At 52.2% G+C, this 12317-nt stretch overlaps 1 protein-coding gene and 1 pseudogene across 1 annotated transcript in view; both read left to right on the forward strand.

Moving 5' to 3' along the window:
* The window catches only part of rtf1 (RTF1 homolog, Paf1/RNA polymerase II complex component), a 115774-nt gene that overhangs the window by 33953 nt on the left and 69504 nt on the right, over positions 1 to 12317 (forward strand). The gene's annotated exons all lie outside the window — the stretch shown is intronic.
* The window catches only part of LOC140385590 (large ribosomal subunit protein uL16m pseudogene), a 40160-nt pseudogene that overhangs the window by 25163 nt on the left and 2680 nt on the right, over positions 1 to 12317 (forward strand).

Genomic DNA, 12317 nt, shown 5'->3' on the forward strand with positions numbered 1-12317 from the left:
GTCGGATTCCGGACCTGGAGGTAGGAAGCTTGATAATGGGGGGGGGGGGGATTTCAACACGGTGCTGGACCCAGCACTGGATCGCTCTAGGTCCAAGACGGGTAAGAGGCCGGCTGTGGCCAAGGTACTTAGGGGGTTTATGGACCAGATGGGGGGAGTGGATCCATGGAGGTTTGTCAGGCCCCTGGCCAGGGAATTTTCATTCTTTCCCCACGTCCATAGAGCCTACTCCCGGATAGATTTTTAAATCTTGAGTAGGGCGCTAGTCCCGAAAGTGGAGGGAACGGAGTATTCGGCCATAGCCATCTCAGATCACGCCCCGCACTGGGTGGAGCTGGAGTTAGGAGAGGAGAGGGACCAGCGTCTTGATGTGGGATTATTGGTGGATGAGGAGGTGTGCGGGCGGGTGCGAGGATGCATTGAAAGATATTTGGAGGCCAATGACAACGGGGAGGTGCAGGTGGGGGTAGTCAGGGAGGCGGTGGTCAGGGGAGAGTTAATCTCCATCAGGGCCGACAGGGAGAAGAGAGAGGGCAGGGAGAGGTTGGTGGGGGAGATCTTAAGGGTGGACAGGAGATATGCAGAGGCCCCCGAGGAGGGACTACTCCGAGCGGCGGAACCTCCAGACTGAGTTCGACCTGTTGGCCACAGGGAAAGCAGAGGCACAGTGGAGGAAAGCGCAGGGGGCGACGTATGAGTATGGGGAGAAGGCGAGTCAGATGCTGGCACACCGGCTTCGTAAGAGGGAGGCAGCGAGGGAGATAGGTGGAGTTAAGGATAGCGGGCGGAATACGGTGCGGAGTGTGGTGAGAATAAACGAGGTATTTCGGGACTTCTCTGGGGATCTGTACAGATCTGAGCCCCCAGTGGGGGAAGAGGGGATGCGATGATTTTTGGATCAGCTGAGGTTCCCGAGGGTGAAGGAGGAGGAGGTGGCTGGTTTGGGGGCGCCAATTGGGCTGGAGGAGCTGGTTAAAGGATTGGGGAGCATGCAGGCGGGGAAGGCTCCGGGGCCAGATGGGTTCCCGGTCGGGTTTTACAGGAAATACGTTGCTAGTGAGGACTTTCAATAAGGCAAGGGAGGGGGGGACCTTGCCCCAGACGATGTCCGGGTCGCTGATCTCTCTGATCCTGAAGCGGGCCAAGGACCCACTGCAATGTGGGTCGTATAGACCGATCTCGCTCCTCAATGTGGATGCTAAGTTGCTGGCAAAAGTGCTGGCTACGAGAATTGAGGACTGTGTCCCAGGGGTGATTCATGAGGACCAGACGGGATTTGTAAAGGGCAGGCAGCTAAACACCAATGTGCGGAGGCTCCTCAGTGTGATGATGCCCTCGGTGGAGGGAGAAGCGGAGGTAGTGGCAGCTATGGAAGCGGAGAAGGCCTTCGACCGGGTGGAGTGGGAATATCTTTGGGAAGTGCTGCGGAGGTTTGGGTTCGGGGAGGGGTTTATCAGCTGGGTCAGGTTGCTCTATAGAGCCCCGGTGGCGAGTGTGGCTACGAATCGGTGGAGGTCGGAGTACTTTCGGCTGTACCGAGGGACGAGGCAGGGGTGCCCCCTGTCCCCCTTGTTGTTTGCATTGGCAATTGAGCCTCTGGCCATGGCACTAAGGGTGTCCAGGAAATGGAGGGGACTGGTCTGAGGGGGAGAGGAACATTGGGTGTCGCTATATGCGGACGACCTGTTGCTGTATGTGCAGATCCAGTGGAGGGGATGGCGGAGGTCATGCGGATCCAAAGGGAGTTTGGGGACTTCTCGGGGTATAAGCTCAATGTAGGGAAAAGTGAGCTTTTTGTGGTGCATCCAGGGGACCAGGGAAAGGGGATAGACGACCTACCGTTGAAGAGGGCGGAAAGGAGCTTTCGGTACTTAGGGATCCGGTGGCTGGGGGGCCCTGCACAAACTCAATTTGACGCGGTTGGTGAAGCAGATGGAGGAGGATTTTAAAAGATGGGATGTGCTGCCACTCTCGCTAGCGGGTAGGGTGCAGTTGGTCAAAATGATGGTCCTCCCGAGGTTTCCCTTTGTGTTCCAGTGCCTTCCCATTATGATTCCCAAGGCCTTTTTCAAACGGGTAGGTAGGAGCATCATGGGTTTCGTGTGGGCAAATAAGACCCCGAGGGTAAAGAGGGTGTTTCTGGAGCGTAGTAGGGACAGGGGAGGGCTGGCTCTGCCGAATTTGTGCGACTATTATTGGGCTGCCAATGTGGCGATGATCCGTAAGTGGGTAATGGAGGGAGAAGGGGCGGTGTGGAAGAGGTTGGAGATGGCGTCCTGTGTGGGCACGAGCCTGAGGGCGCTGGCGACGGCACCACTGCCGCTCTCGCCGACAAGATACACCACGAGTCCGGTGGTGGCGGCGACGTTGAAGATCTGGGGGCAGCAGAGACGACACGGGCGAGGTGGGAGCCTCGGTTTGGTCCCCGATTCGGGAGAACCATCGGTTCGTCCCGGGAAGGATGGATGGGGGGTTCCGGAGCTGGCATCGGGCTGGGATTAGAAGAATGGGGGACCTGTTTATAGATGGGACTTTGCAAGCCATGGGGCACTGGAGGAGAAGTTTGGGTTACCCCCGGGAAATGCTTTCAGGTATATGCAAGTGAGGGCATTTGTGAGGCGGCAGGTGAGGGAATTCCCGCTGCTCCCGGCACAGGGGACTCAGGACAGGGTGATTTTGGGTGTATGGGTTGGAGAAGGCAGGGTTTCGGCGATCTACCAGGAGCTGAAAGAAGAGGAGGAGGCCTCGGTAGAGGAGTTAAAGGGCAAGTGGGAGGAGGAGCTTGGGGTGGAGATAGATGAGGGTCTGTGGGCTGATGCCCTGAGTAGGGTTAACTGAGTAGGGCCTCCTCTTGCGCCAGGCTCAGCCTAATACAATTCAAGGTTACTCACAGAGCGCGTAGGACAGGGGCGAGGTTGAGTAGGTTCTTTGGGGTGGAGGACAGATGTGGGAGGTGCTCGGAAAGCCCGGCGAATCATGTCCACATGTTCTGGTCGTGCCCGACACTGGATGGGTTTTGGAGGGGTTTCGCGAGGACTATGTCCAAGGTGGTGAAAGTCCAGGTCAAGCCGAGTTGGGGGTTGGCACTATTTGGGGTAACGGACGAGCCGGGAGTGCAGGAGGCAAAAGAGGCCGGTATCCTGGCCTTTGCGTCCCTGGTAGCCCGGCGGTTGATCGTGCTCATGTGGAAGGACATGAAGCCCCCCAGTGTGGAAGCCTGGATAAATGACATGGCAGGGTTCATTAAGCTGGAGAGGATAAAGTTTCCCTTACGAGGGTCTGTGCAGGGGTTCTTCAGGTGGTGGCAAACGTTCCTAGACTATCTCGCGGAGCGTTAGGAGGAGGTCAGCAGCAACCCCGGGGGGGGGGGGCTTCCCTATGGGTAACTTTGAATGTCATATGGGGGGGTTACTGTATATGGGGGAAACCCAATGTATAAGTTTTGTATAATTTTTGACTTGTGTTTGTGTTTCTTTGTTATTGGGGGGGGTTTGTTAAAAATTTTGTTGGAAAATTTGAATAAACATATTTTTTTAAAAATTGGTGAAACATGATTTCCCTTTCAGAAAACCATGTTGATTCTGTCTGATGACCTTGAATTTTCTAAGTGTCCTGCCATAACATCCTTAACAACACCGTCGATATTTTCCCTTTGACAGATGTTAGGCTAACTGCCCTAGTTTCCTGCTTTCTGTATCTCCCTTTTTGAATAAAAGGAACAATTACATTTGTTCTTTTCCAATCTAATGGAACCTTCCCCAAATCCAGGAATCTTTGAAACCAGAAAACTAAAACAATGCATCAGATATCTCTAGCCACTTCTTTCAAGATTCCAGGATGAAGTCCATCCTGACCTAAAACGGAAATGAGAAATAAGAACATAGGAGAATACCACACGCACATAATATTGATCATAGAGTCCCTGCAGTGCAGAAAAAGGCCAGTGGGCCCATCGAGTTTACACTGACTCTCGGAAAGAGCACCCTACCTAGGGCCACTATTTCAGTAATCCTACCTAACCTTTTTTTTAGAAATAAATTTAGTGTACCCAATTCATTTTTCCAATTAAGGGGCAATTTAGCGTGGCCAATCGACCAACCCTGCATATCTTTGGGTTGTGGGGGCGAAACCCACGCAAACACGGGGAGAATGTGCAAACTCCACACGGACAGTGACCCAGAGCTGGGATCGAACCTGGGACCTCGGCACCGTGAGGCTGCAATGCTACCCACTGCGCCACCATGCTGCTACCACCGAACCATTTTTGGACACTAAGGGTCAATTTAGCACGGCCAGTCCACCTAACTATCTTGACTGTGGGAGGAAACTGCAGTACCCGGAGGAAACCCACACAAAAGTAGGGTGAAAAAGTCTGAATCGGACACACGGCAGTGGCTAGCACTGCTGCCTACGACGCTGAGGACCAGGGTTCGATCCTGGTCACTGTCTGTGTGGAGTTTGCACATTCTCCCCATGTTTCACCCCCACAACCCAAAGATGTGCAGATTAGGTGGATTGGCCACGCTAAATTGCCCCTTAATTGGAAAAAAAATAATTGGGTACTCTTTAAAAAAAAATTTTTTTTTAAAGTCTGAATCGACCCCAGGTCCCTGGCATTGAGGCAGCAGGGCTAACCACTGTGCCACCATGCCATCTATGTAATGAATAATTTATGATTATAATATGATTTAATATAATGTTGGTCAATTTCCTGTGGTGTTGCCACAAGGAGTCAAGGCCAATTATTGTCGTCGGGTGAAGCAAGGTTAGAGGATCATATAATTGGATCGGGCATTGTTTGATTCAGTTCCCATTCTGAAATCATACACTCGGTCAGCTTTGTTTAATACTTCAATTTTACTTTAAGTTAAATATTAAGGCATTTGGGAAGCAGAGTGGTGCAGTTGTTTGAGTAGAGGAGTACACGCTGCCGAAATGGTCATTGCAAAACTGGCAGCCTGCACGTGGAAGTATATAATTACAATGCCACCAGTTTACATGGACTGTTTCCATTCTAAATATGAACATAATGTGAGGGTGGGTAGGGCTGTGGCAGACGAGCTAACAAAAATATGACATTGGAAAATGAGGTGTTGCAGATAGGTGATGCATGCAGATTTAAGCTTTTTTAAAAAAATATATTTTATTGAAAATTTTTCGATCACAATTTTTTTCCCCTTACACACCAAACATAAGAAAAAGAAAATTTAACAGTACATGTAACATAATAACCACAGTCTAATAACAAGTAACTAACCAACATGGTAAACTAATCAATTAACATAAAATAAAACTTTCCCCCTCCCCCCTGGGTTGCTGCTGCTGGTCATCTATCTTCCCTCTAGCGTTCCCCTAGGTATCGAGGAATGGCTGCCACCGCCTGGTGAACCCTTGAGCCGATCCTCTCAGCGCAAACTTCATCTGCTCCAGTTTTATGAACCCCGCCATATCGTTTATCCAGGCCTCCAGTCCGGGGGGGTTTCGCTTCCTTCCACATGAGCAAAATCCTGCGCCGGGCTACTAGGGACGCAAAGGCCACAACATCGGCCTCTTTCGCCTCCTGCACTCCCGGCTCATCTGCAACTCCAAATAAAGCTAACCCCCAGCCTGGTTTAACCCGGACCTTCACCACCTTCGAAATCACTCCCGTCACTCCCCTCCAGTGCCGGGCACAACCAAAACATATGTGTGTGGTTTGCCGGGCTTCCGCCGCACCTCCCACACTTGTCCTCCACTCCGAAGAACCTGCTCAACCTTTCTCCCGTTATGTGTGCTCTATGTAGCACCTTAAATTGAATCAGGCTAAGCCTGGCGCACGAGGAAGAGGAATTTACCCTGCTTAGGGCATCAGCCCACATACCCTCCTCTATCTCCTCCCCGAGCTCTTCTTCCCACTTTCCTTTAGTTCGCCCACCAGCTCCTCCCCCCCCCCCCCCCCCCCCCCTTCTCTCATCTCTCGGTATATCTCTGACACCTTGCCCTCCCCGACCCACACCCCCGAGAGCATTCTATCCTGAATCCCCTGTGTCGGGAGCAATGGAAATTCCCTCACCTGTTGTCTTGTGAACGCCCTCACCTGCATATACCTAAAAAAGTTTCCCCGGGGCAGCTTATACTTTTCCTCCAACGCTCCCAAGCTCGCAAACGTCCCGTCTATAAATAAATCTCCCACCCTCCTAATTCCCAACTGGTGCCAGCTCTGAAATCCTCCATCCATCCTCCCTGGGGCAAACCTATGGTTGTTCCTGATTGGGGACCCCACCAGGGCTCCCAGTACACCTCTCTGTCGCCTCCATTGTCCCCAGATATTTAATGTTGCCGCCACCACTGGGTTTGTGGTAAATGTTTTTGGTGAGAGCGGTAGCGGCGCCGTCACCAGCGCCTCTAGACTCGTCCCTTTACAGGACTTTCTCTCCAGTCTTTTCCACGCCGCTCCCTCTCCCTCCATCATCCATTTACGGATCATCGCCACATTGGCGGCCCAATAGTAGTCGCCCAAATTCGGCAGCGCCAGTCCCCCTCTGTCTCTGCTACGTTGTAAGAACCCCCTCCTTACCCTCGGGACTTTCCTTGCCCACACGAAGCTCGTGATGCTCCTGTCTATTTTTTTAAAGAAGGCCTTAGTAATTAGTATAGGGAGACATTGGAATACAAATAGGAACCTCGGGAGGACCATCATCTTAATTGCCTGCACTCTGCCCGCCAATGACAGTGGCTGCATGTCCCACCTCTTGAAGTCCTCTTCCATTTGTTCTACCAATCGTGTCAGATTAAGTCTGTGCAAGGTTCCCCAGCTCCTGGCGATCTGAATCCCCAGGTATCGGAAGTTTCTTTCCACTTTCCTTAGAGGCAGGCCTTCTATCCCTCTACTCTGGTCCCCAGGGTGTATCACGAAAAGTTCACTCTTCCCCATGTTAAGCCTATATCCCGAGAAATCTCCGAACTCCCTCAATATCTGCATGACCTCTGTCTCCCCCCCCCCCCCCCCCACTGGGTCCGTCACATACAACAGTAGGTCATCCGCGTAGAGCGACACTCTATGTTCTTCTCCCCCTCTAATCACCCCTCTCCATTTCCTAGAGTCTCTCAGCGCCATGGCCAGTGGTTCAATTGCCAACGCGAACAGTAATGGAGATAGCGGGCATCCCTGCCTTGTTCCCCTGTATAGTCGGAAATACTCCGATCTTTGCCGACCCGTGACCACACTTGCCGTTGGGGCCCCATAAAGGAGTTTGACCCAGCTAATAAACCCGTTCCCGAACCCGAACCTCCTTAGCACCTCCCATAAGTACTCCCACTCCACCCTGTCAAATGCCTTCTCTGCATCCATTGCCGCCACTGTCTCTGCCTCCTCCTCTACTGGGGGCATCATTATCACCCCTAATAGCCGTCGCACGTTGACATTTAGTTGTCTCCCCTTTACGAACCCTGTCTGGTCTTCGTGTACCCCCCCCCCCCCCCCCCCCCCCCCCCGGGACACAGTCCTCTATCCTCGATGCCAGCACCTTTGCCAGCAATTTGGCGTCCACATTTAATAGTGAAATAGGCCTATAGGACCCGCACTGCAGCGGATCTTTATCCCGCTTCAAAATTAGCGATATCGTCGCCTCCGACATTGTCGGGGGTAGAGTCCCTCCTTCCCTGGCCTCGTTAAAAGTCCTCACCAACAGCGGGACCAGCAGGTCCACATATTTTCTTTAAAATTCCACCGGGAACCCATCTGGTCCCGGAGCCTTCCCTGCCTGCATATTCCCCAGCCCCTTGGTAACCTCGTCCACCCCAATTGGTGCCCCCAGGCCTTCCGCCTCCTGCTCCTCCACCCTCGGGAACCTTAACTGATCCAGGAACCGCCGCATCTCCTCTTTTCCCTCCGGGGGTTGGGACCTATACAGTCCTTCGTAAAAGGTCTTAAACACCTCGTTTATCTTCCCTGCTCTCCGCACTGTAGCTCCCTTTTCGTCTCTAATTCCCCCTATCTCCCTCGCCGCTGTCCTCTTTCGCAGCTGATGGGCCAACAGGCGACTAGCTTTTTCCCCATACTCATACCTCACCCCCTGTGCCTTCCTCCACAGCACCTCCGCCCTCCTGGTGGTCAGAAGGTCGAACTCCGTCTGGAGTCGTCGTCTCTCCCTGTACAGTCCCTCCTCCGGGGTCTCCGCAAATTCCCTGTCCACCCTTAAGATCTCCCCCAGTAGTCTTTCCCTTTCCTTGGCCTCTGTTTTCCCTTTGTGGGCCCTGATGGAGATCAGCTCTCCTCTGACCACCGCCTTTAGTGCTTCCCATACCACTCCCACTCGGACCTCCCCGTCGTCATTGGCCTCCAGGTACCTCTCGATACATCCCCGCACTCTTCCACAGACTCCCTCATCCACCAACAATCCCACATCTAATCGCCAGAGTGCTCGCTGCTCCCTCTCCTCTCCTAGTTCCAGGTCCACCCAATGTGGGGCATGATCCGAAATAGCTATGGCTGACTACTCAGCTTCTTCCACCCTCGAGATCAACGACCTTCCCAAAACAAAAAAAATCTATCCGGGAGTACACTTTATGAACATGGGAGAAGAAGGAGAACTCCCTGGCCCTCGGTCTAAGAAATCGCCATGGATCCACTCCCCCCGCATTTGGTCCATAAACCCCTTAAGCACCTTGGCCGCTGCCGGCCTTCTTCCGGTCTTAGATCTGGATCTATCTAACCCTGGGTCCAGTACGGTGTTGAAGTCTCCTCCCAATATCAAGTTTCCTACCTCCAGGTCCGGTATACGTCCCAGCATCCTCCTCATAAATCCCGCATCGTCCCAATTCGGGGCATATACGTTAACCAACACAACCTCCATTCCCTCCAGCCTGCCACTCACCATTACATATCTGCCTCCACTATCTGCTACAATGCTCCTTGCTTCGAATGCTACCCGTTTCCCCACCAGTATGGCCACCCCTCTATTCTTTGCATCTAGCCCTGAATGGAACACCTGTCCCACCCATCCTTTCCTTAACCTAACTTGGTCCGCCACCTTCAGGTGCGTCTCCTGGAGCATAGCCACGTCTGCCCTCAGTCCTTTCAAGTGCGCGAGCACTCGGGCCCTTTTAATCGGTCCATTTAGGCCTCTCACGTTCCACGTGATCTGCCTCACTAGGGGGCTACCTGCCCCCTTCCCGTGTCGACTAGCCATCACCTTCTCTAGGCCAGTCCCACGTCCCGATTCCGCGCTCCCACTCGTTCCCCAGGTGTCGCATTCCAGCCCCGACCACCCTATCTTTAGCCAGTTCCTCTTTGATTTCTGCAGCAGCAACCCAGTTATCCCCACCCCCGCTAGATCCCCCTCTAGCGTGATTGCTCCCCCCATATTACTTCCGCAAGTCAGCTGACTTCAACTGACCCCGGCTTCTCCTGCTCACTCCTTGACCCCCCCCCCGTGTGGGGAACTCCCATCTACCTTGTGCCTATCTTCCCGCCATTATCTTTCTGGCGCGGGAACATCTCTGTAGCTGACCCGCCTCTTGTGGCGCAGCTCCCTTTCCCACCCCACTCCCATTCCACATCATCCGCCTATGTCCCTTCTTTCCCTCCCCACCGGCGCCCACATTTCTTAGTGTCTCCCCCCTTCCCAATTTACTTCTCTATATACATCGACAGTAACATTTCCCTGTAATATCAGTCCCTCAGTTCCGATCCAATTTCTCATCTTTAATAAAGGTCCATGCTTCTTCCGCCGTTTCGAAGTAGTGATGTCTCTCCTGGTACGTGACCCATAGTCGTGCCAGCTGCAGCATCCCGAACTTCACCTTCTTGTGTAACACCTCCTTGGCTCGATTAATACTCGCCCTCCTTCTCGCCACCTCCGCACTCCAATCCTCGTACACCCGTACCACTGCATTCTCCCATCTACTACTCTGTACCTTTTTGGCCCATCTCAGAACCACTTCTCTATCATTAAAGCGGTGAAATCGCACGATTGTCGCCCTAGGTGGTTCTCCCGCTTTTGGTCTCCTCGCCGGGACCCGATGAGCCCCCTCCACTTCTAAGGGGCCCGAAGGGGCCTCAGCTCCCATCAGCGAGCTTAGCATCGTGCTCACGTAAGCCCCGCAGTCCGCTCCTTCCACTCCCTCAGGGAGACCCAGAATCCGAAGGTTCTTCCTTCGTGCTCTGTTTTCTAGGGCCTCAATCCTTTCAATGCACTTTTTGTGGAGCGCCTCGTGCGTCTGTGTTTTGACCGCCAGGCCCAGGATCTCGTCCTCATTATCCGTCACCTTCTGCTCCACCACGCGGAGCTCTGTCTCCTGGGTCCTTTGTGCCTCCTTAAGCCCCTCAATTGCCTGTAGCATCGGGGTCAGCACCTCCTTCTTTAGTAGCTCCACACACCGTCTTAAAAATTCGTCTTGATCGGGCCCCCATGTCGCCTGGGCTTTCTCCTCCGCCATCTTGTTTCTTTTTCCTTTCTGTCCCTATCGTCGCGGATTCCTCGCGCTGCAGCCGCCGCCGCCGCCGATATTTTCCTCTTTCGTTGGGGACTCCCTATTCACTCACCCCACATCGGGTTTTGTCGCGCGAAAATTTCCCGTTGGGGCTCTTAAAAGAGCCCGAAGGTCCGTTGGAGCTGGAGCCGCCAAAACGTGCGGCTTAGCTGGTCATCGCCGCAACCGGAAGTCTCCCAGATTTAAGCTTTTTAATATTAAACACTGATGGATGGAGATCATTTTGTTCTTCTAAGACTTAAATGGAGTTGGATATAATGTGGTCTGTGGCTGTGTGGTAAGTTGAGGAGGCACCAAGGAAATAACTATAAGTTTGTCATATTATGTGGGTAGGGGCTTTTGGAACAGTGTGTTTCTTTAAAATATGTTATAGCTCTATCCTTTCTGTGAGGACAGCAGTCAGTTACTCGATTCACATTGCAATATTGAAAGTGAAAGTCGCCATAGTGCTAGAGGACCAGAGGTTGCTCTCCTCTTGGAGAGAGAACTGACTGGTGGTGCTTTAACCCGAGGGTCACCCACCATACCTCAGGTGAGGGATAAGGTTGAGAAGGCGGAGCCTTCCCGAATAACCGCAGCTGGTATGGGAATTGAACCCACGCTGTTAGCATCGTTCTGCATTCCAAACCAGCCCGACCTGAGTTTTTTATACTGTTGACTTAGCTGAAAGTTCCCAGCTGTACCATTCTAAATTATGCCCTTCCAAACCAAGATTGTGTCTGCAGAAAACCTTTTTATTTTTAAAATAAATTTAGTGTACCCAATTCATTTTTTCCAATTAAGGGTCAATTTAGCGTGGCCAATCCACCTAGCCTGCACATCTTTGGGTTGTGGGAGCGAAACCCACGCAAACACAAATGCATCATAGAAAGCATCCTATCTGGCTGCATCACAGCCTGGTATGGCAATTGCTCGGCCTAGGACCGCAAGACACTTCAGAGAATCGTGAAACCGTCCAGTCCATCACACGAACCTGCCTCCCATCCATTGACTCCATCTACACCTCCCGCTGCCTGGGGAAAGCAGGCAGCATAATCAAAGACCCCTCCCACCCGGCATACTCATTCTTCCAACTTCTTCCATCGGGCAAGAGATACAGAAGTCTGAGAACACGCACGAACACTCAAAAACAGCTTCTCCACCGCTGTTACCAGACTGCTAAATCACCCTCTTATGGACTGACCTCATTAACACTACACCCTGTATGCTTCATCCGATGCCAGTGCTTATGTAGTTCCATTGTATATGTTGTGTTGCCCTATTATGTATTTTCTTTTCTTCCCATGTACTTAATGATCTGTTGAGCTGCTCGCAGAAAAATACTTTTCACTGTACCTCGGTACATGTGACAATAAACAAATCCAATCCAATCCAAACACGGGGAGAATGTGCAAACTCCACACAGACAGTGACCCAGAGCCGGGATCGAACCTGGGACCTCGGTGCCGTGAGGCTGCAGGGCTAACACACCGCCACTGTGCTGCCCTGCAGAAAACATTTTGAGTTACATTACACGGAAGTACTGTAATGGTAGATATCACACAGTCATTTCCTAACACCAGCCCTGATGTGAACAGCTGTCACTGCATAAAATGAGTGCAGTAAGACAGTATTGAATTGCAATAGTGGTGGGGGTACAGGCCTGTCCGTGTTTAAACTGCGGTTTCAGTCTGTCACTGTACAGCATGGGAGTACAGTTTGGTGATTACAGGCCTTTCCCATACAATATTGCAGGCACTATGAACCCTGTTCCACAGTACCACCATGTTAGCAGTGTTACAGGAAGTATTGAATTTATAAAGGCAGGAAGAGCTCCCCAAAGGCTTAGTTATATGGATTTAAAA

The sequence above is a fragment of the Scyliorhinus torazame genome, chromosome 2 (assembly GCF_047496885.1).
Source record: "Scyliorhinus torazame isolate Kashiwa2021f chromosome 2, sScyTor2.1, whole genome shotgun sequence".
Taxonomy (NCBI): Eukaryota; Metazoa; Chordata; class Chondrichthyes; order Carcharhiniformes; family Scyliorhinidae; genus Scyliorhinus; species Scyliorhinus torazame.